The following is a 24,702-nucleotide window of genomic DNA, read 5'->3' as shown; positions in this document are numbered from 1 at the left end:
TGGATTTATTTGCACCATGTTTACTACACATAAGCTAACCGAATTTTGATGCGTTTACAACGTCAGTTGTTTTTGTCCTTGTGCAACTATGCTCCTTAATGTAATTTTTGTATCTTTATTTTTTCAAACACTTCTATTTACTTGAGGGTAATCCTCTGCCCTGAGGTGTGACTCTTCCGTGGTTGTTTATGGGAGTTTAAATGTTGCTCTAGGCGATTTAGTTCTGCTTCTTTTCTTCTTCATTTTTATGGTAGTAACCCAAGCAAATTGCAGTAATCTTTTTTTAGTAGAACCATTAGCAGTACCCCTTCCTGAGGGAAAATATACTAACACTGAGAGCAGTGGCACCAGTAAGGGGGGTAAAGGTTGGGCAATTGGCCACCCCTGTCTTGCAAGGCCAGATAGCCTGGTGTTGATTGTATTTTTATAAATATCACTTAAGGAAAGGAGATAACACACTTTAAGCTACATCATATATATTTATGTGCATGCTAATGATACTTTTGAATGTCCATCACTTATTTCTGGTGTCAACTCTCATACACCGCTAACATGGCAACAGTAAAGTGTTTGGTATACAACCCCTTTGAAAACCTTCTGTGCAGCGCTCACTATAAACAGTTTTGTAAACAACATATACTCTGACACATTTGGTGCATTTCCTGTTCTTATGCAAGTTCAGGTTTGTCTCCTATTTTTCTAACTCCCACTCATCCATCTTACATTGGTGAATACAATCAGTCCTGCTACCGTACATAAATAAACCCATTTGTCTTGTGATGCGAGTCACATGTTGATTGTTAGCAGTGGAGAGTAGTCTTGTCCTTCAGAGTAATTGGACAACACCTTAACCGAGAGGCTGCACGTCAAATATGCTCTGGACTCTTAATGTGGCTTTAATTGAACAATTTATCACCCCTGATCACTGTCAAAAAACCTGGAAAGATGGACATAAGGCATTGGGAATGCCATGGATAGGCTTCAGTCATGCATGACCAACATGTCTGTTGCACCATTGTCACGGAGGGTGCATGTTTGTTTAGCTAATGATATGTTTATTTTGTTTGCAGAAATCACTAATTGAAGTATATCTGAGTGGTAATGAATGGTGAAAGAGAACAGGAGAGTGGATCAGTTTACAACTTTTAAAACTCAGTTCATTAGACTAAAAGTTTAACTATTTTCCATGGAAATTTTTCATTGCACTTAAGTAGAGACCTAGGTGAGATTTCTATTTCCATTTTTAAATTCTCTGCTCATCTTTTTTTACATGACGATATTCTTGAATTAGTGTTTGATTTTACAACGCAATAACAATAAATTTCCCAAAAAAAGGACATGATTTATATGCTTACTTCATTCATAAATTCTCTAATCCTGTATTTTAATTTGTAGATTAAAGACTTGACGGTATCAAATTATTAATATAATTTTTGGTTATGGCTTTTTGTGATTGATTTTACAACCTTGTGTTGTGTCTATTTTACTGTCTGGCAAATTAACAGCATTTTGGTGGTATCAGGTGCTTTGCAATTAGTCACATTGTACTTGACACAACAGCAGAGTTAATAATAGCCATGCTGAAGTGACTGTCATAGCAAAGGGAAAGAGAGAAATGTGCACCATGAAAAGGTGCTTTTGCACTCACTGCTAATTGTGTTTATTCATTTTAATTTGCTCCAAGTGCTAAATCAGTGCTCTTCTGGCAAAATGGGGTGCAATTAGTTTGGGATGTGAAAACACGGGGCGGCATGTCTGACTTGTAAAGAGTTCGCTCCTCTCCTCTTTGACTTGCTTATTAGCTGTTCCTTGACATTCACATTTCTTTCACTGCCACATAACAAGAGTGGGAAAACTCTGAATGGAAGTAGAGCTCCACCGTTGTAGAGCAAGTGAGTTAGGGAGTACACAATGGAAAGATTATGTTAATTTCAGCATTCTGCAAATATAATAAATATATCGGAGCATTGCCTGTAGCCTGTTTACTACACATCCTTTGAGGAGTGCATTGTTGTGAAATGCACCAGATTACAGGGTTCCTATGCAGTCTGAAAAAGTATGAAATTTGGTGTACTTGTTTTCCAGGATGAGTATGAAATTATATTTAAAAAAAAAAATTCATAGACTTTATTCCTGCTGTGTAAAGGTTCCATCCATTGTTTGTCTAATAATGTTATGGATGTTATGATCTTGCTATTGAAACACCACAATATTTCTTGTCAAAGTCAGCTCTGTTTTGTGTAGTCCTATTCACTTTGTTTCAGAATGTTATGCCATCTGGTAAAGTAAGAGTGATTATTATGATCTTTGGATATGTATCTAATGATGTTAGGCATCAACGTCAGATCATATTAGTACTGCATTAAAGGTGTACTTCACAATCATTCTTGTGATAAAATTGCATGTAAAACCCAACTTGTGAATCTCATGCGTAAGTTGAATGAGCAGATGTGAACTGGGTTATTCTTCATGGGACAGAGACTATTAAAAAAAGAAAGAAAGAAACTTTTGCTTTTTTAAAATAAAATGCAAAAGGCAGCGTTTTCAAAGCTTTTCTGGTATTATTTATTTTTTAGCTGGATGTATTGTCACCCATCCATCCATTCATCCATTCATTCATTCAGTCATTCATTCATTCATTGAGCAATTTGTAGTGGACCTTTGTGTCTGTGTTTTTCTTTATTTTTTTTAAATAGAATAATAAAAAAATCAACTTCGTCTTTGCGGCCTATTGTAAAACTGACGATAGGCAGCAAGGGTGTAGGGTTTACTAAGTCTGCTATAAAAACTTGAATTGCTTGAAACAGTGGAAAATTTGGTTTGCCTGTGGTCTCTGATTTGATCTGTCAGAAATCCTCCATGCATTTCCACTATTTGATGGTCTGCTGACAGCTGTCATCTCATAAGTACTTCTCAAATCACAGTTCAAAAACAGCAGCAAAAATAAAAAGCTTTCCGCTTAAACCTATTAGACATGCTTTGGCAAATTAATGGCTATTACTTAATATTTGGGACTTTACTCCCTCTCCAAACTCCTAATGTAACTCGATCTATTCGTCCACAGAGTTGAGGTAGCCTACTTTAACTTTTGCTTAAAATGCTTAAAATTTTATGACGTAGCCCATTTTATAGGCACTTTCTGACATTTTTTTTTTTTTAAACTGTAAGATTGCCTACACCCAATACTAGATTTAGGTGCTCATGGAATAACATTTAGATCGTCCTCTACTAATGCTGTCATAACACTAACATTTCTTATTTGATTCTGATAATAGCAAAAATACTCGGTACTCAATACCATTTTCAGTATGGCGGTGTTGTACTGGTAGCTCTGGCATCCTTTTTCCTCTCCAGTTACCTCAAAAGTACTTTTGAACAGCGCTTTTGGGTTTACTTTGTTGACTGAAGAGGGTCACACATGTTTTTTTTATTTTTCTGGCTGTACTTGCCATGTTCATTGGAGAAGAGAGAGGCTGAGTGTCTGTTGTTGCAGCACAGCTGTTAGAGGAAATATGTCAATTTGGGCATATGTAAATCGGAGAGGTTTTTTTTTCTGTTTTGACAAAACTGAGGAGCTTTGAAAATTTATTTTCTATGAGGAGATATTTTATATCTTGACAACTCCACACAGTATGCATAGGTAAAAAAATATTAATAAAGGTGGAGCTGGCTATGGCAGGAAATTTCAATACAGCGCATGCAGATGCACCTGTAGGTTGTCTTGGTTTAAAACCTGGCTGCGCTCTGCTCTCCTTAACTTAACACTATTTTTCTTAGTCAAGTCTCACTCTAGCCAGTCAGGGACTGGTTTGGTTTTAGTCAAGTTGGATGTGCCACCATTGCATGGTGTTCCTTTCTATTGTCGGTGTAAATATTGGCCATGAGCCCTCAAGAACTGCGGTCGACGCTCCGATGATGTCGTTTGTAGCGACACTTAGGACTACAGTGTGTCTTGCATGAGACCATGCAGTGCTTTTAAGTCTAGATGAACAAACCAAGGGGAAGGTGTCTGCAGGTGCAATACCTTGCGTGCCAGTACTGCCTAAATTTTAAATAAAACTCTGAAACCCCTGGAACAGTTTTTTTTAATCCTTTTAAAAGTTATTAGTTCATATTAACACTTAATTTTATGTTAAGTTTCATTCTCCATCTGGATGTTATGCTTGATTCACATAAGGCCAGATATTTAATTTTTCCATTAAGGCAAACAGCCAAAATGTCACATAATTAAGATTTAAGCCCAACCCAACCAAATCTATGCAGTCTGCTGTCAATCAAATTTTTTGCGCACAATACACGGCTTGGCCTGCCTTTTACCACCCCTGAAGTGGTTATAAAAAACGGGGAGGAACAGCTCAGGACTTGCACAATAAGGACACAATCACTTGCTCCTCCAGCCAAGTGATTGGTGAAATTCATGGATGTGAAATTTTGAGCTTGTAAGGATAGACATGCACATGCATGCAACCAAAGAAAGTTGGAAAATGTTCAGCTTTTGTACCTGTTGCTGTCATTGCTATGGTGTCCTGGCTGTCGGGTTACAATCCGAGTGATTAAAACTTTTGCCTGTCACTGTCATTTGTCCACCCCTGTGTATTGCGCCCATCAGAGTTAGAAGTTAGCAATTGTAAGTAGAAGCCAAGTGTCTTTTGAACAGGGATGAGACGAGCTTTGAAGCATAGCTCAGAATGTTGTGATTGCAGTTGAAATAACTGGACTGGACTATACAGTGACTTCTCAAACGCTTCCCCTTTTCTCTTTTCATCATGATCACTAACGTGTACATTCCTTCAGTTATTAATCAGTTTACAAAACCTCATAAGACACATAAGACATATATTGAGCTTAATTAACAGAAAGAGTTACTTGATTTTTAAAAATTTTTATACATTGTGATCTGCTGCATCCTTCATTCGTTTAGACTTCAGTATTATACCTGCACTTGTGCAAGCCTTGATAAACCAAATGAAAAGGGATTATTGATCAGAGAACATGCATTCTCATATTGTGTACGGAGGTAAAGGTGGCTTCCACATTTACAAAATACACTAATCCCTACCAGATAGTGCGGTAAATCTTTTGGGAATACATTCACACACCGTCACCCTCCGCAGTCTCCACCTCCTCCTGCCTAACTCCCTTGGTACCTTCACATTTTAGAAAAAGGATATGCTTCAGCTCCTTCTGATGAAGTGACAGTAATCTTCCTTTGCAGATGCATGGGGGGGAAGACCTTGTTCATTCATCTCAGTATCCCTCTTAAGGTTTAACACACTTGAACAAACATGGAGCAGAGTTTGTTAAACCCAGTCAGGAAAGTTGCTAGATGTCTAAGATTAAAGAAAATATAATCCCCCCATTCCCCCCAATTCCTACTGGCTGCTGTTCTATGCACTTTATACTTGCATACTTTTATAATATGCTGTGAACTAAACATGTCTGAGTCATAGTGCTACTAATATGAGCTTAATTTGGACACCTTAGATGTAAACTAGTCATAATCTGACAGATTGCTTTGTTAAATGATAAACTTTTTGTATTAAGCTATTCATATGTATTTCTAATTAATAGTAAATGTGCTAAGCATCTTTAGTAAATCTGTAAACTATAATCATAGGAAAGATTGCAAAATTTTGAGTGCTGGTGCAACTTCTTATCAAACAAGCAAACAATCAGATTGTAGAACAGTTAATCAAATTTTATTGGTATAGCACATTTCAGCATCAAGGCATTTCAAAGTGCTTGAACTTATGAATGTTAAACATTCATAAGTGTAATATTTTTCAATGAACTTAAAGAAATGTGTCTATGAAGACCTGAGCTGCAGAGGTTATTGTTGAGCCAACATCTGCTATATGGAAAAAGCTGCCTTTGACAGCAGTGGCTTTTTGGTCTTTAAATATTGTGTCCAAGAACATTGTGGCAACTCTTTGGTACATGCCCAAATCTTCTTAATCTAAATTTTAAAAACAAATTTCTTAATCACACACTGTGTGACCTTAATGCAATAGTAAGGTAAAATTTCTGTTTCAGATTGACTTTTTAATTTTATTTGTTGTAGTTGTAGCAATTATTAACTATAATGCAAGCTTCTCTAAAGTGTGAAACTGTTTTAAAGGTGATTGGGTTAACATGTGCATGTGTGCTAAATGCTGGTAATCCGCCAGTGTTTATTGTCTAGCCAGCGAAAGCCCTGGGCAAGATGGCTGGGTACCATTCAGCTGACCCCTTGCCATCACAGCAACCACACACGGCCTCCAACACCCATCTGTGTCACCCTTCCCACCCTCCTTCCTACCCGATTCCTTTTGTTCCTGCTCTCTCCACACATGCACACGATCACACAAACTGTAGGGACATCTGGTGTGAGGGTGGCCTAAAGAGTAGGGTGGGTGGAGGCACGCTCAGCTGCCCCGCGGATATGAAGGATGTGGGGTGTGTTAGATGGGGGTCATAGAGAAACATGTGTAATCACGATAGTGGGGGTTATTGTCACCGAGTTGTGAGAGGGAAGTCGGGTAGCTAAAGAGAAGTAGGCAGATAATTGATGGATGGAAGTAATTGTGTGTAATGCAAGTGCAGAAACATAGGCCTCTGGGAGAGGGAAATTGAGAGGGAGAACTAGTGGATAGTACTAGTAAAAGAAGGAAGATAAAGGAAGGAATCAGAATAATGAATTAAAGTATTGCACCAAATAGTCTGGGGAGGGATTGAAAGGAGGAGGAAGATTTGGAGAGTGTGAGGAAAGGGTGAGAAAGGGAAACAGCAGGAGGAGGAGGAGAAAAGGGAGGGTGCCTGCTGTTGTGTTGCATCACTCAACGCTTGCTGGGGTTAAAGAGGAGTAACTACCTGCCTGTCAGGCTGATTGTTCATCCCTATGCATCAAGGGATACACGTCCTGGTTTATGAGAAATGGCACAGAAACACTATGTGGGCCACTTAACCACAGAAAATGGCTGCCTGCACATATCTGGGAATACAAATACTACTCCCAGGTTGGGCTTTGTGAGCTGGTGATTTCTTTATGCACATGATGCCATCACCTCCATTAATGCAAGTCAGTTTTTATTACAGTACATGTTCTCATTTTACCCACTCCGTTAGCAACCTTGCTCATTCAAATAGTTTATTTTGTATTAATGATTCCCATACCAAAACAAAAACCCTCCATCAAAGAGCTTAATAATAAGGCTTCCTCAGTAATTACAACCTCAGTAGCTTGGGTGCCTTTTCAGACGGCACACTTACTCATCTTTCACTTAAATGAAAACAAAGCCCATGCACTCCAAGTATGGATACACAAATTACAGCGTACCAGTGGTGCGTAAAAGAGAGCAAAGACACAGAGAAGGCACCAGAGGCAAAATGCATTGAGTTTCTTCTCACTTTCTCTCTGTGCAACACAAGCTTTCCTCCCAGAAGGGGAACAAAGGTTTGTCAAGCGCATCGCGGTGAAGAGAGTAAAACCTCCTCAGCCCCTGGGAAGATGGAAGGTGACATTTGTATGTAAATGGAGACAGACGCTCTTCACACCAGCTGAAAGGAAATGAGAGTGGGCAACCTAGAAAATTCTTCTTCCGTTTTGAGAAGTCGTTGATTTTACTGTTTTCTGATGTTTTGTGATAGAAGATGAATGGAAAGACACAGCTTTGGAATATGTGAAAACCTTTTATGATAAAAATGTTGCATGTGCCTGTATCAATCAATCAATCAATAACATTTTATTTGTATAGCACATTTTAGCAGCAAGGCATTTCATAGTGCTTTACATCATATCAGGCACAAAAACACAATGCAACATAGAATCAACAATCAAAACACATTAAGTCATTAAATTTGTAATTGACTACGTTTCAAATACAACTCTAAACAAGTGGGTTTAAAACAAAGGAGTCAGTTGTGTTTCAGCTAGATTTATGCTGGGTATAGAGGGTTGGCTAAATGCTGCTTCTCCTCGTTTGGTTCTGGAGATGCAGAGAAGACCTGAGAGGTCTGGAAGGTTGATAAAACAATAGCAGATCTTTAATGTATTGTGGTGCTAAACCATTCAGTGATTTGTAAACTAACAACAGTATTTTAAATTTGTTACTTAGTGCTTAGATAGATGTTGGACAGACCTGTGAAGACACTGTTGCAATTATCAATGTGACTGGAGATAAATGCATGGACGAGTTTCTCTAGATCTGGCTGAGTGCAGAAATAAGGAGATAAGTACGGTTGTTATCAAAATCTGTTTTCTGTTAGTATGGCTTGAAGATCTTAAAACAGATGAACAGGGAGTCAGCCCTGTTGCAAGCTTTTAGGTTCTGCTCAGTGGGCACTAGAGAAAAACACTTCAGAGACTGAAACTTCATGCATAAGATAGATGCAGTCATGAAGAGAGTACTAAAGCTGAATAAAGATGAAGAAACAAGCAAACAAAAATAAAAATAAGTTGTTATAGGCTAGAAAACTGGTTTAAAAGTTACATGTGAATGTTTTATTTTGCAACCTTCTTTGAGTCACATGTGCCATCTACAAACTCTTAAATTATTTAGATCTTGGTGATGAGCATAGAGCTTTAATATGAACATGAGGTTGATGATTGAAAACCTGGTACTCCACAACAGCAGCTTTGATTAAGTCTGCTTGCCAGAGGGCTGGGTGGGATATACTCTGAGATAAATCCCACCCAAGTCCGCTACCCTCAAGGCAGCCCCTATGACATTTGTCATTATACCCCAATCTGTAATCCCAATAGGGTGGAGGCAGGGCTAAATACTTAAAAGGGAGGACAAAAGCAGGTTTGGCATGGAAATCTGGGTTTCTGTTCACATCCCCTACTGTATTTGCCCTAAGGTTAGTGTAGTGGAAAATTAGGGAAAGGCAGACACAATTAAAGCAGAAATAACAGAGTCGGACTCTGTTTCTGTGGAGAGGTGGGGTGGGGAGAATTACAGACAGAAGGGAAACAAAGACGATGGCTTAGGAACAGCAGGTAGATGGGGAGCAGAGGGTACCTCATTTTTATGGAGATAAAAGAGCACTAATGAATTTGAACCAATGCCCTTCAGGGATATGCCATAAGGGCAGAAATAGGAAGGAGCAGATTGTGGTTGATTTTTTTTTTTTTTTTTTTAAAGAACAGCCAAACTGTCTTCCTAGCTCAGAAGGGTGTTCACAATTTTGTGAACACTAAGATGGTCGTTGCCATGTTTGCCAACTGCTGCAACGGAGGCCTGTGCCAGTGCTCAGAGAGGAATTAGTGCCAGAGAAGATGTGTCTAACTGGCCAAGTCATAATCGGTCTATTTGCCAACAAGATAATTTATCTCATATCACTTTACCTCATTTTTCACAGCACTCATATTTTTTAAAATTTTATTTGATGAAGTATAATAGAAGATTTCAATGCTTGCATAAATTCAATTGTATTGTGAGGGTGCTTTCTGTTTTATATAGTGAGTTAAATGGAAAAATGGAGAGAACAGCTTTGAAGTAACTAATGCTTCACAATATGTGTTTAGTTCCTAAAATGTACAATATCTAATTGTTAGAGTTTATACTATTTAAAGGGAGGTGATTCTTTCATGGAATGTTTTGTGTAGGAACAATACCTTGGGGATATTGCTCCCATGGTAGCCATTTGGGGTAACCTGTATATTTGCTCTTGTAAAGCATTGTCTATTTCCACAAACCTCCTCCTTAGATCTCCAGTCTCCAGCTGAGCTTCCCCCCAAAGTACCCTCTTCTGTACCTCCCTCACACTGTTCCTCTAGACTAGCAGCAGCAGGAATAAGCAAACACCTGGTGGAGCTGAACATTTACTGAGCTTATCAAATAAACTACCTCTCACTCCAACTTTCATTAGAACATTTGGCATAATAAGAAGAAATGTTGTGATAACATACTGAAGCTGTAGCGTTGGAAAGAGTATATGCTTCTTAAAGGAACAGAGGCAGAATTAAAACTATCAAATTACTAAGGGAAATTTCTTTTAAGTCGTGTTATGTTCGATTTTATAACAACTCAAGGTAACATAGTTACATGTTAGTGCCATTTTATAGAACAACGTGTCCAGAAATTGTGTAGTCCACCCCTATAATATTGTCAGGAATAAAATGTTGAGTAAGACTTTTACCATGCGATACCAGTCATAGTAGTGATTTTATCTGGAGTCTGCCCTACCTACCTTATCTGTCCAGGTTTTTACACCATATTGTTTGACTACACAGAGAATCCAACAGCAGGCCATAGTCTGCACTCATGTGAAGGTAATGGTCTGCCCCCTAGGCTGTGAGGCTGGGCAATAAATAATGAATTGTATTATAAATCACAGAGGATTCTTGTTTAGCTGTTGCCTTTTGGGAGTGTTGCTTGAAAGTAGTACATGTTACAAAGTACTACAAAGTAAGTTTAGTGTAACTAAGCAGGCGGCACTGAACATGACGCTTGAAGTGGGGGGTGGAGGTTCTGTTTTTATCATGTGCTGGATGAATGTTAAAGTGGAATGGAGATGATAAGGCATGAGCTGGTGTATCTTGTTTATGTTCAGTCAAGGCCCGTTTGTCATTTTCTATCCTTCTTTGACATTGACATTTTCATCCAATGTGGGGTTTTGGGAGTCAGGCACTCGACTGATGCAGATATGTGCAATTTGCATTGAACCCACAAGACAACTTTCATTCTTCTTCCTCATGGTTGAGATTTTAGGCACAGTACACACCTGAGAAACTGCTGGACATCAAGCAAAGTTTTCTAGCTTTGTGTTTAAGGAGGATGCCAAAAGTTTGATGGAAATGACAAATTGTATGCACCAAATCAGGCTTTTGCAACATGATGCAATTTACCTTTATACTTGATTATATGTTATATTCCAACATTCAGATCTTAGTCATATACCTTGAATGATATCAAGATAAATATTGTTCTTTAGTTCCATAGTTATTTCCTGCTCTATCACTGATACATAGCATAATCCTTTGTATTACCAAGGTGGTGGGTGTCCTAAGTACATATTCCATTGATGCACCTTATTTTCAATATACACTGTCTGAGCACTGTTCTGAACAGCAGTCAGTTGGGGAATCATCTTTTGTCTGCTCGAGTGTGTGGGGGCATGGGGTAGAGACTGATAAGTCAGCCAGTTATCTGCTGTAGTCCTGTTCGGTCTGTCCCAGCTGGCTGCATCTATCTAAGCACTAAGTCACAGCTGATTTTTCATGTATTCCTGTTCTGTTAAACTGGCACTTAGTTAAGTATTCATACCCCTCTAGAGGTGTCTAGGCCCTGCAGTTGCATTAGAATTATTCTGCCTTAACAATAGCTGAGGATTCAGATCTTTTGTATGAAGCAAAACATAGAATAGGGGACTGGATTTTTTTGATGTAGCGTGGTTTTATTCAGTGTGACAAGACGAAGCAAAGAAATAAATCTATGCAACTGATTATACCTGATTATTTACCTCCATGAAACAACAACCTGTTTTTGAAGAAATAAAAAAAAAAAATTCTTGTCCATTTATTCTATTGCTTATTAAAAAAATCTGACTTGCAATAAACAGAAATACATTTAAAACAAAGAATAATGTTTATAGACTCAAACGCCGAGGAGTCAAAAAAGGAGTTTGAGGCTGTTCTTTTAAAGGAAGAAAATAAGTAGTTTTAGAGTTTAATGTTTTAATAAAATCTAGCTGGATAATCCAGTTACCTTAATATTGGAGAAGCTTTTATACTTTTTTTCCATGGTAGCATTTTGAAAACAAAATTTGTGACAGTTAAGATGGGAAAATAGAAAATAATTGTCAGCATTCTGAGAAAATTAGCATGTAAAACAGGGATTTCTTTAGAGTAGACATATTAAGCTCTATAGGTTGTTAGATTTACAAATGATCAGAGCTAGCATTACTAGCCGAAAACATCAATCTGTGTGTGTTACGTAAAGAACGTAAACCCTTATATTAACCCTGACATTTCCAAAGAGCTGCCATCATTTTCAAGTCTAGCTTTTCCTATTACAGAGATTTGAATCTCGGAAGTATGAAGCAGGTCAATGTTGCTGAAATATTTTGAGGTTTTCTTGATATGTCCTGAAGTTAACATGAGATCAGTTTTCTTTTTTAGATGATTAAACTTCCCCAAGTTAGATAGTTGATGTGTGGATATGAAATGGCGATAACTGTAAAAGTATGACATGGAGAAATACTGAAATGACAGGCATCCACCAAAATCAAGCTCAACTGCCTAAATTCTACTGTAGAAAATATAGTTTACTTTTATTAGCTTCCTACAGTTCTTGTGTCTCCTTTGGCTTTATTCTTAAACACCTCAGAGATACTGAAAAAAAGCAAATTTTGTCTTTCTTCCCACAGTAACAACTTTTGCATGGAAGATTTATGTCACCATGACTTAATAGCGTTTAGGAAAATACTTGATTTTTGAGTTTCCAATTTGCCAATCACCACTCAGAATCAACAGAGCTAATGGCAGCCAAAATCTTAGTGCATCATTGCCTTTATTTGTTTTAATTCTTTTGAGAGGTGCATTTCCACTCCATTTATTAGCCTTATAAAACATCCTGTACCCCATTTTCCGGTTAGCTTGTTTGTTATACCACACTTCAAAAGAATACATTTCTAGGAACATTTTAACTATGAAAATGTTTGTATCTGCAACATGCATTGGTTGTAACAGTTTTATATTCTCATTACATATGCCTTGCTTGTTTAAGTCTGACAATTTTGGTAACATCACAATATTTGTTTAACACTAGAATAAATATATAACATAAGTGTTCTGTAAGAGGAAAGGAAGAAACTTTATTTTTAATTTTTTATTCTTGCCTTCTAATAAATATGTCTTTCCAGCAGAGAGGAGTTCAATATAGTGTATTTCTTAAAAAGAAGCCTAAAGGAACCTTGAGGAACCTGGTCTAGTATTTGAAGTTGACTGCTTTCCTTCAGCTCAAGTGCTGTCGCTTACTTCAAAGTTGAATTTTCTTTTTTCCTCCACAAAAAATACTCTTGCTTCCTTCTCCCTTTTGTGTGGACTTTACAGCACAAAGAATCAGTTTGGGAGACTGTGAAGATATATTCGTAACCTAAGATGTCTCCATCTGTGTGTATTTGTTTGTGCCTCCGAGAGCTTGTGGGGCCTACATAGTTTCATGTGTGATCCTTGATATCCAAGGAGGCCTGCAGATGCTCAGTGGTGGTCTAAAGCATTACTTTTGTCAACAAGATGGAACCTAGAAACCAAAATCCACATGTGGAGTCATGGTTGCATAGTTTTGACCCCAGTGATTCATTGTTAGAGAGATAACTTTTATTGAGATTGGTGAGTAAGGCTCTTTACAATGTGATCTTGAAAACCCTGCTTAAAGTGATGCATAATATCACGCTCAACATGTGCGAAACTCTGATTTATTATATTGCAGCCAATGAATTTGATGTTAGTAAGATGATAAGCATACATGAAATGAAATGGCTTGCATCGCAGGGAAAATTAACTTTTGGTGGTTTGCGCCAAGTGAAATAATGTTAACAGAGAGGTTTTAGTGGCATTAAGCCCATTTAGCTACCTTTTAATTTTTTTCTACAATGATTGTAATTGAAATAACTACTTGATGCTTTCCACACTAATAGCTGAATCTTGCTACCTCAAATGCCTCCATTAGTTTGTGATAAGTACAGAATTTCCACTGGCAGCTATCTGTGCATGAGAAGTTGTGTGGAAAACTTTGAGCTGCACTGCTATGTGTGTGTTGATTTGTGTGAGGGGGGCTGTTTTTGGCAAAAATGAGGGGTGAACAATAGGTGATTCATCTCTCTCATAAAGAGAACCAGTTTGGTATAAGTGATATGTTAGCTTCCTGGCCGATTTGTCTTGTGATTCCCCTGCACCCTGTGGCTTTTATTTTTAACCACCTGCCAATACACACCCCCACCCCCACGTCTTCAATTGTCATTATGACGGAAACTTTCGTCCTCTTGACTTTAATTTTTCCTGTGGCAGTCAGCCACTGATGTTGCAAATAAATGCGAGTGCACTCTAGACCTTCGATGACCACGCAAGCCACATCTCAATTTTAAATCCACTTTTGTTAAATTTTTACTCTGCATATGTAATCAGATGTGCTTAAAATGTTTTCAAGAGTTTAAAGCTTTGCCCACTAGCAACCAAAGTGTTCCAAAGTACCCCCTCCTCTCCTTAGCTTTGAATAGCTGCCAAATGTTCAAGATATTTTTACTCGGCCTCCATGAGTCGGTGCAAGTTGTTAGCCGAAGAGATTTCATGCACTTGACCACTTAGTTCAGGCGGTGTGGGCATGCAACACTCGGAGCTGAGACAAAAGGGAGACATAAAAGGAGAAAAGGGAGAGGAAAAGAATGCTGACAATTCTGTGCGTGGGGGTGTGTGCTTTATGAATGGTTTTATTTTTTATTTTTTTAATCCTGGAAGGAGGGCAGTAGAGAGAAATATGTAGAGAGGGAGTAAGAGAGCGTTGTGGAGGAGGAGGGGTAGATAGAAGGGATCCTTTGAGACCAAGGCTGCCTACTCTGAAAAGGAGAAGACTGAGGTTGAAAGAGAGAGTATCAAAACATGAGAGAAGGAGGTGTGTGTGTGTATGAGAAGGAAGAAACAATAAATTAAACTATGATGGAAAGAAAAGACCTGATAATGAAAGGAAAGCAATATTTTGTTACTACTGCCATGACAAACCACATTTTGTTGTGGTTATTTGTAAATTGCACCAATTTTAAGTTAACTTTTCACTGCTTAATTTGATTGTAAGCTCACAAAAAGAACATGATCAAATAAACGTCTGTTTGACATGTGATAATGTGGGTTGTAGCCCAATAAATAGAGAAATAATCCACAAAAGACTGCAGCTGCTTTTAATGGAACAACACAATAAGCTTGTAAAAACTATGGACCACTCCTGAAAAGCAGCATTATACAAATGTAGGTGCAATGTAATGTGGGAGCTGCACATTTGATGACAAATATATGTTCAATCCAATAATCTGTGAAGTAGTAATATCACAAAAAGACTGTTTAAATTACAATATTTTTGGCATTGTTCCCAGTGTTAGAGATTTACACTTTTGAGCCAAAACAGCTTATTGGACAAAGTCTCATTGAAGTAGAGGTGCATGCCTAACACAGATGACAGTCCCCAACAGTGGGGAAAGCATTATAGCAACAAATCAATTTATTAGCAACTCATCATCTCAATACTACACAAGAACATCACCAATTTTAATCAACTCTAACATATATTATTATCAATAAATGTGCAAATGTTGCCCTTGCATGCCTTGCAGAATCAAAAGTTCTGCATTCAGATAAAGATAATATTTTTTCTCTGATGCCTGATAGATCTTAAAATCTGCTGTGTAACTCACAGTGACTTCATGTCTGATAAAACCAAATGCTAGTGACGCAGCTTTGGTCAGCTACTTATAATTGCAAGTGTTTCAATCTTAATAAGAACACAACTCTTTTTTAAAGAAATTATATTTGTCTACCCGTCAATTTTGTACTCTTAACATTGCTTCCTCCGCTTGGTGTTTTCCAGGTCTATGTCAATTTGACTTGTTTTGGATGACCTCTATGTGAGCGAGAATAGACTAAAGGCCATAAAGGGACATAGTATGAGCTAACAGGTCATAAGCAGTTCTAGTAGGTCTCTATTTCTTAATGGCCACATCTGTACCATGCCTGTTTAATTCTGTTTGAACCCTTCTTGCAAGCAAACATGGCAACATGATATCTTGTACATCATCTTGTCAGAAGGTTTTTTTGCTCTTCTTGGGATGTCATGCTGGTTTGCAGTGTTGTTGACACAAGGTGAATTATGCTTCTGTATGCTTTTCATCTTTTAGCAACGACCCACTCATCACATTATGCTCTTTCAGAAATCAGACAACACCTCTTGATGTCAAGTTTCTGTTTTCCTTTGAGTAAATATCAGTCGAGCTTTCAATCAACATAATTTGCTGCTATCAAAGCTCCTTCTCAGTGTCTCTGTCCTGTCTCAAATCAGACTTTGGTGGTTTATTAGCAAATGAAACACAATGCAATGTAGTTTGAAAAGTCTCACTGATAACATGGGCTGTCTGTACTGACAGTGAGTGTCAACTTGTCCTTCACGCATAAGCTCAAATTTCGCACCAGGCTGCAGCTTTGGCAAATGGCAACTTTACAGTGTTGAACAAGTTGGTCTTTCATAGAAGACCGATGATTGGATTAGTGTAAGAATATAGCTGGGCTGTCTCTAGTAAGTAGGTGGGATTCTTTAAAGAAAATGGAACAGCTGCTTACAATTTTAGGTTTGCGTGTAGCGGGAGAGTATGGCGGCTTTTTTTCTGATGCTAACCTTGCTAAATTCACACCACTATTTCTTTAGACTTATAATATTTCAAAAGCCCTGTGGTGCTCCACAGTACTGTAGGAGGGTAAGAAATTGTGTGATTTTCCACTAGATCCCTTCATGTGGTGGTGTTATTTGGCTTTGTACTCCAGTAGTTGTGATGAATCACCCTCTGTTTTCACGTGGTTTCCAGATGCATGTCTTAAAGCACAGACACTTTTTTATGTAGTTTTGGATTAGTGTTTAGAGGACATGTCTTAAATTGTTGCTCTGATTCTATTGTTTATGATCATCAAAAACCTCATACTGTTGCACCTAAATAACAGCATGAATGTATTTCAGAAGACTTGTCCTGAAGAGCTTCAATGTTGTTTCTGAGAAATGGGGTAGAGGCACTCCAGCACCATTATATTACTAACATGTTGCTTTAGAGAGAATTGAAAATAGACCATTTGAATCCAACCAAGCACTGTGGCAAAGAAATCTTTTGGGGCCGGTAATGGCATAAAGGGTCAGCAAAAAAAGCACATATACAAAGGTCTATTGTTGGTCATAATGTCAGGCTGTATTTCTGTAAAAACACCAAAAATATGAGGTGGGATAGCATATTCTGTTTAAATGAGTCTAAAGTTGTTACTCCCCAGGATCATAATGTTTTAATTTAGCTCCAACACCCAGTTCTGAAATTTCTGTAGACTGCTGCCATATAAGCAAAGCACTTTTAGCATAATTGCACCTTTGGTGTAGGCCTCTTTTCAAGGCAAGCTATTGATTTTCTCTCTCGGTCTGTCTCTTTCCTGTGCTGCCCTTTGTTTTTCTTCACTTCAGCTTTATTTTCCCTCTTGAATTCCTCTGCTGAAGCACTTGATCTGATCTCTGTCCCACTCCTTTTTCTCTCTATGCTCCATACCCTGAATGGTGCTCAAGCAGTAAAGTAGCTAAAGGATGCAATTTGATTACAGGAACAAGTACTGCCCCACCTTACAAATGTAGGAATCCCAGTTGGCAACCAAATGATCTCCTAATAGACAAATGCAAAAGTAGCATTTGCTGAGGTTGTCTTTTCAGATTAAGAGGGAAACCATGTCTATGCTAAAAAAGATACGCTTGTTGCTGTACTAGTACTCTTTGTTGAATGGCACTATAATGGCTCTTTATGTAGCATATCTGTAAAGATGACACTATACTGTATTTTAAATCAATGTAAATGGATTGTGACCAATAAGGTCAATGGACTAGCTTTCTCAGAAGATAGATACGAGTCATGGTGGAGCAGACAGAGACTTGAAGTTTCCAGTTGTGAGTGCCTTGTATTTATAGTGAAGAAAATTATATGCATATTTACATTAGTGAAAACATCCAAATGGCCATATAAAATGTGCAAAAGAGAAAAACAAAACAATAAACAAACAAAAAAAGAAAAAAAAAATCAATCAATCTCACAGTTCCATAATTAATGGACCCACACCCTTCAGTTCATCCACCCCAAGCTGTGGTTGGTTAATTATAAAGCATGTTAATTATGAAGTGCTTGGTGCAGGTCTTAGGTTGACAAAAGTTAGATCAGAGTGGGAACAAAATTGTTCATTGGCTGCAAGGAGTCTCCTACGATCCTGGCAGGAGAATCAGAACTCTTCACGCACCAAAAGTGCAATCTTTCTTGGGCTCTAGGCCTGGAACTTCAGCTCGCCATCAAAACCTGGCCTGAATAATAAAACAAGACAATTTTTTTTCCCAATAAATAGATAATCAAATCATTCCAGTGTGCACACAAATTCCATAAATGGCACTCTTTGCACTATAGATAATTTCAACAGTCATTTCAGTCAATACGTATATTCAATAAATATAAAGTTCAGTATGAATTACATCCATAAAAAATCCAATAAATATAAATTAGTTAACAGGAAATGTAAAAAACAAACTAAACAAGTGCTCAATAATTATTTAAGGCACATTATTGTTCACCAAATGGGTTATTCAAAACTAGTATGAGCATCTGGATTTACATAGTCAGTTATTTAGCAGCTACACAAACAAACACTGACATCAATGAGCTAACGCTAAGTCACACACAGAAACACTCACTAATTCTGCAGTTTATCAAAGGGGTTTTTTCATCTCATCTCGCTCATGGTAGTTGGCTCCTATAGTTCAGCACATTTATGTGAGCATTGTACAAGAATTAAAAAGAAAAGAAATTGCACAACGCTTAACTGACCTGCAGCTCTGCTCCTCCCAACGCGTCCTAATCTTTCATACTTCCCCTCTCCAGCTAATATACCTAACAGATAGGCTGCAGTAGCACATATGACCCCACACAGCAATTGGCTGTTCAGTAGTCTTGTGAGAGTTAGTGATGTTGTATTAGAACTGTCGCAAGATTTGAGAGATAAAGGGCACAGGGAGTGGAAAAACCAGAGAATAAGGGAGTGGAAGTTAAAATTTACACCCAGGTTACACTGTAGCATGTGGAAGATTTATTTATCTGTTTTAAATGATTTAGTTTTTTAATAAACAAAGTCTTCATTTGAAAGTTAGTTTTTGTATTTACTCAAGTTATTTTTGTCATGTATGGTACAGGAGGTAGGCATTTGTCCTCTGTACTAGTGGGTTGCCGGTTTAACCCCCTGCTCCATTAGTTGTGTGCCCTTACGCAAGACACTTCACCTGGTGGCACTGATTGTATGGCAGCCTTGCTTCTGTCATTCTGCCCCAAGGTAGCAGTGACTACAATGTAGCTTACACCACAAGTGTTTGAATGAATTAATTAAAAAAGAAGAAATATCTGTTTAAAGACATTGTACATTTAATGTATTTCTAATCAACAGAAATATAAGACAGACCCTGCATACTGTGTTCAAGCTCTGCAAAGCAAACTTCCTTTTCCACATTTATTGCCATTACTCCACAGAATCACTAATTGAGAAAAGCACAGTAATACCATATATGTTGTTCAATTAAATGTTTTATGAAATTACGCTTGATCCAAATATCTCCGCTCTTAAATATGTGCTTTGTGTAACTTTAGGTCTCTATGAAACTGGCCTTGGCTGAAATGTTGATTTTCAGTATTTCAAAGAGAATTAATCCAATCCAGTTTTTAGGGCTGCAGGCAAAGCTTACCTGTACTGTAGTCCCTCTTACTAATCCTCATAGTGCACTTCATTCAGCTACCTTTCACAGATATAAAGTGGAGGCTCGGTGGTAGCACAGTCAAAAGAAAATTTTGTTTTATTCACACAGAATTAGATTTAGAGAAATATGGATGTCATAGCTGCTTCTGCTCCCTGCATTAAGTTTTTTTCTTTTGCTATTTTTGTTTACTTTGCACTCTAATTTTGTTGTTGCCTTGTGTTACAAATGTAATTAGGATTTTAACTGCATTCCTTCAGATCAAAGATATGTGGCCAATATCTGATTACTGATTTTGTAAAGCATTGACATATTAGCCACTTCTAACAGAATTCTAAGAAATATTTCTTAGAATTCTTACTTGCCAACATTGAAATGTTTTTCTAGTGCTTCTCCCTTGAATAAAGGAGTATATGCACCATTCCACTGTGTTTGAGAAAGAGAATGGGCAGTTGCTATAAAATAAAGTTTATCTTCTTAAAACAAAGCCAGACTAAATACTGCACTAACAAAAATTATATTTGTATACTTGTTTATGTTGGTCCTTGAATATTAAATGTTGAATTGGCTTACAATGATTTGAGTTTGACTAGAGTTTGGATGCGTTTTGAGCTCTGGCGTAATAGTTTCTTTTTTATAAGCGATGATTAGAGTTATTACAAAGTGTAAACATCTGTAATAAACGTAGACATGCCGTGGACACACTGTATTTACTGAGATTATGGACCACAACTGCCCTTAAATAGCTGAAAAATCTGAGAACACTTAAGGCCACCTCTAAGAACATTTATTAAAAATGATAAGTATTTGCAAATTAGGAAAAAAAATCTGCAAATGGGTGAATCTGTGGTTACTGAGCTTCAAGTAGGCAGGAGTCCACTCTAGCTCAGATTTTAAATGGCTCCTAACATTTCCAGATCCAGAGCAGGGTAGGCAAATATGCTCTTTTGGGATAAATACTTGTACTCTTATTGCATCGGTACTGTTTATTATTATTATTGTTTACTTGTATTTGTTTTCTATACTTCTTGCCTGGCAGATTCCAAGTCTCCTGTCTGGATAAACCTCCAAACACTGTAATGCAGAGCCCAGAAGTTACCACACAAACACATGCACACATACAATCACACACAGACATACCCACGCATTCACATGCACATGGCCAATTATCTCTATTACAGCAAATTATGTCCCTCCTGTCTGTATATAATGCCCCCTTTATTCATGGTCCAGGTCTGATGAACATATATATGTTCAGCCTACATTTGCTCTTTTCTTTTATTCTTCAGTCACAGATTTAGATCTGCAACTGTTAGGATTCTCCATTTTACAAAGTGAATCTCTGGACATTATTCTTTACCATAGGTTTGGACCAAAATGGATGAGCAAACTGCAAACATGTCAGCGTGCTGCTGAAATCCAAAGGCAGCCACAGAGTTTCTCACAAAGTCAGACAAACAAATCATGCCCTGTGTTCATTTGAGCCAAGATACTTGCAAAAGTAGATCAGTCAAGACTTGAAATATGGCTGAAAAATGTTTGTGCACAGCTGCTTAAATAGTTGTGAAACAGACAAACTCCAACAAATCTGAATGCTGACATACACGTCTATGCATCTGGTCCCTGTCAATAGGCAGCACCTTTTTTTGGTACTGTAGATTTGTGCAAACGCAAAGATACACAATGTACATACATGTGCTTGTAAGCACTACTACTGTACTTAAGTGTCTTGTGGGCCTACAGTTGTTCTCTATTAAATCCCTATTTACCAACATAAATCGAGCATGTGTGCTTCAAGTGGTGGGTGTATGAACGGCATAAAGTAGCAGTCAGGAAGCTATTGAGGGCCCCTCAAGTCTGGTGGAATGCAGAACAAGGGGGATGGGCAAACTCAGTTGGTTATTGGATAGAGAAGGGAGTGAAACTCAGCTGGGTGTGGTTTTCAAAATTTATGGACACACACATGCACCCTCCGCAGCCTAGTACGTTTTCGTAGTTTGAATAGGCTTGCACAGATGTTCACTGTTTATACGGCCCTCATTAGCTTCTATTCAACCTTCCTTGTGTACTGCTGTGTTGAGTGTGCACTCACAGACACATACACCTACAGGCTAGAACTTGCTATTTTTAGCATTGAGGAAGCAGAGTGTAGCAACAGGCTAAATATTGTCTTAAAAAAAAAAGACCAACCTGTTGTCTCATTTGAGCATTTTTCACTTTCTCCCTTGTTCCTTAATTATGCCTCACCCAATATGAAATACATTCTCTGATGTGAAAAGAGTGAAGTGTTTCAACCTGTGGAAAAGGTACTTTTACTGCTTTGGGTGATGAATTGGAGTAGAACAGTTTGTTTCTACTCCTATGTGACTTGCCCTCATTTTGCAGTTTTTACACTTCTCTAATTCTAAGGTGGACTTAATGCCAGAAAAAAAAAACATTGAAAAATGCACAAAGAATAAATAAAAGACTAAAATATCTGTTCATGGTGGATCCAGTTCAACATTTTAAAGGTTGAACAAAAAATAATTAAATTAATTCCAGTCATTAAAGAAAATGGGAAACAACACTTTAATTTCACTGCTGACACACAAATGGTCATGCGGAGCTAACTTTAATTGGTCACTATTTACCCAGTTGTGTTCTTACTGTGCTTACTAATCATTCCTTTTTCTTCCATTAGTCTGTTTCCTTTTTACACCAAGTACCCAAATTTCTGCACATAAACTATTTGGAAGTGAAGGGAAGGTTTTTATATCTAACAAGGCAGATTATTATTGGTCAGCTCAACAAGACATTAAGTCATTGCAACCCTTAATTGAAGCACTATTTCCTGTCTTGAAAATAGTAGCCTCAAACCTAGATGTAGGAAGCTTAAGGCATTTACCTTCATGCTGGGGCGAATGATGAAAGCTTATCCCTGCTTCAACAATTAAAGTCACATTGAGGATCAACATTGTAGCATTTTTTTTTTTTTTTTTTTTTTTTTTTTGCATCATTTCAATATCATTCCTTAGTCTATAAAGGACAAGTTACAAGGATATTGATATTGAATGAAAAGTCGTGGCTTGCAGCCTTGTTTGGGTTGAGGTTAGGACTCTGCACAAGTCAGACAAAGGTCTTCTACACCAAACCCATTCAGCCATGTCTTAATAGACTTATTCGCTGTCCATTCTTTACAACTATCTTAGTTGTGGCCTAGTTTCATTCAAGAGACCTTTTAACAAATCACTCATTGCTTTGAGGTTGCTGAGGACAACATTCAAATTTGTAGCTGAAGCCTCCAAGCTGTTTGGTTTGGCATTAACATGCAATCCTTTTGAGGGGGACAACCAGAAAAACTGATACAAACATGTAGTCTAGCCTCGACCTTTGTAAAAATCTTACTGCAAACAGTGATTACGGTTTGGAACTCATCCAGCTGCTTTTGAATTGACATGTTGCTGGTGTTTTAGTGTCTCCATGTGTGCCCAGTCTGTTTTTTTTTCCTTTTCTTTTTTTTTAACTGGTTATCCAGAGCTCAGCAACACTAAACTAATAAAGATTTGTGTGTTTTGAGTGTTTTGAATTTCAATGAGGCTCAGATGCGTGCAGAAAAGTGGGGGTAGGTAAAATCGATTTTCAGCTGAGCAAAAACAGATGCATGGGAGTCAGTGAGACTGTGTTCTCTCTCTCTCTCCCTCTCTCCCTCCCTCTCTCACGCACACATACATACATGCACAGGAGAATATGCCAGCACATCACAATCACAGACACTCACACCTACCCAGACTACTCATACACTCTTGTATTCAGGAGGAAGGTTAATTGAAGGTTATAACTGGGGAGCTGGAGATGAGAGGCTTTCAACGGGAACATGTGCTTGTGTCCGTTATTCACCTTCTTTGCTTGCCCTGACCTCCCCACTCACTTCTTCTTTTTTTGCTTTCTCTTCCTTTCTCTCTCTCTGACTCTCTCTCTTTCTCTGTTTTATTTCTTCTTTTCTCTCTCTCTTACTCTGTCTTCATCCGGAGCCTAGTCAAAATGTGCAGCCATGCAGATACCTACAATCTCATTAATTCAACCCATCAGCTGTACTGCAGTTCTCGCTCTCCAAACCCCTTCTTCTACTTCTCTTTCCATATGCAAACACTTCTTATAAAGGTTAATATAATCTGCCACTGCTTAGGCTAACGATCTATGGGTGCCCCCTAAGTTATTGTGTAAAATATCTCCTTATCTGTATCTTATCACATATGTATATTACTCAACATTATATTCTTACTTGATGTTTCCATAATTTGTTTTCTCAAATGTAGATAGTGATTGAGATTAAAATGAGAAACTTTGCAAAGAGATGTGAAAGTGACATAAAGATTGGTAAAACCTACGCTTTGTATCTTAATTTTGAATCAGTTCTGCATTTCAAATCTTTATAAGTAAAAAAAAAAAACAAACTGGATATTTTATTAACCTATTGTACCATAGATGGAATTAAGAATGGACATGTAGTCTGTGTGAAGTGAAATACACTGCACACTCTCAAATGTATGCTCCCATATGTGTATTCTCGTATTTGTGGCCAGAGCCAGCATTGTTCAACCTTGAATCCATCAAGAAATCCACCCTTAACCTAGCCTCTGAGTTATCTAAGCATCATGTTGATTCTGCGTGAGTTTTAAATGGATAATATTTTTCACTTTTTAAGGCTTTTGTGGTCTGCACCGCATTGAAATCATGTCTGAATTATAAGCATCAAAACATGGCTTTTATTTTCTCTTCCTCTTTTTTTTTTTTTTTTTTAGCTCTTGGCAATCATTTACAGGGGTTGTAAAGTGGAAATTAGTGCATGACCTTGGCATTTAGGATAAAGTATTTTACTAAAGGTTGAGGAGACAGTTTATGTAATAGATGAGGCTGGTTTGATGATGACTTTGCATGCGTACCAAATCACACAAGCGTGTGTCAAATATGACTGGTATATTTGTCTTTGTGTGTGCTCATGCCTGCATGGAGGTTATCCTCTGCTCTCAGTGGGGTTCAGTGGGGCTCTATGTCTGCATTTAGGGGCTGGGCTTGTGTGTGCCCTTCCATCGCCACCCTCTTGGACCCACTCTCCCACACACACTCATTAAAATGTCAACCAAAGCAGGGCCATCCATTCTATCTGTGGAATGCAAGGGGTTGGGAGGGAGTTCGTGAACAGGCATATTGAGTTCCTTGAAAACAGAGGGGCTGT

At 37.9% G+C, this 24,702-nt stretch overlaps 1 protein-coding gene across 16 annotated transcripts in view; it reads left to right on the top strand.

Moving 5' to 3' along the window:
- The window catches only part of ptprsa (protein tyrosine phosphatase receptor type Sa), a 240,092-nt gene that overhangs the window by 62,461 nt on the left and 152,929 nt on the right, over positions 1-24,702 (top strand). The gene's annotated exons all lie outside the window — the stretch shown is intronic.

Source organism: Gambusia affinis, linkage group LG10 (assembly GCF_019740435.1).
Source record: "Gambusia affinis linkage group LG10, SWU_Gaff_1.0, whole genome shotgun sequence".
Lineage (NCBI taxonomy): Eukaryota > Metazoa > Chordata > Actinopteri > Cyprinodontiformes > Poeciliidae > Gambusia > Gambusia affinis.
This window is presented reverse-complemented; position numbering and strand designations above follow the sequence as displayed.